Source organism: Electrophorus electricus, chromosome 7 (assembly GCF_041902795.1).
Source record: "Electrophorus electricus isolate QZ-2024a chromosome 7, ASM4190279v1, whole genome shotgun sequence".
Taxonomy (NCBI): domain Eukaryota; kingdom Metazoa; phylum Chordata; class Actinopteri; order Gymnotiformes; family Gymnotidae; genus Electrophorus; species Electrophorus electricus.
In genome coordinates this window covers 21,981,944-21,982,500 of record NC_137503.1, presented here as the reverse complement: position 1 = coordinate 21,982,500, position 557 = coordinate 21,981,944, and positions in this window count along the sequence as shown.

The following is a 557-nucleotide window of genomic DNA, read 5'->3' as shown; positions in this document are numbered from 1 at the left end:
CCTTTGTCAAAGAGCTATTCTGGCACAATTGTGTTGAAATTAGAGCTGAAATCTACCAATATGACTCTTGCATAGGTATCTACAGTATCCAGATGACAGTGTAGACTCAGGTTGAGCGCATCATGAACTAAGCAGTTTGGTATGCAGGCAAACTGTAGTGGATCAAGGAAGGGGTCAGTGATGGAATTGAGGTAGGATTAACAGCCACTCAAAGTATTTCATAACAACTGATATCAAAACTACTGGCCTGTAGTAATTAAGGATATTTACATAATCCTCCTTTGGAACAGGGCTCATAATGGAGGTTCTGAAGCCTGTGGGAACATCACATAGAGTAATGGCATGGTTTAAATTTTTTGTGAAAATCTTGCTGGCTTCCACAATGTTTTGGTATTCCAGGTGAAATTCCATTTGGTTTTGTTTTCCTGATTTTCTGGTATGTAAAGAATCTGAAAATGTCCTTCTCCTCAAAAGTGAGAGGGGAGGTAGTAGCAGGCCATGAGTTGAGTGGGTGATGACTGACTGCTTTGTCTTTAAAAGTGTGTAGTAAAGACGTT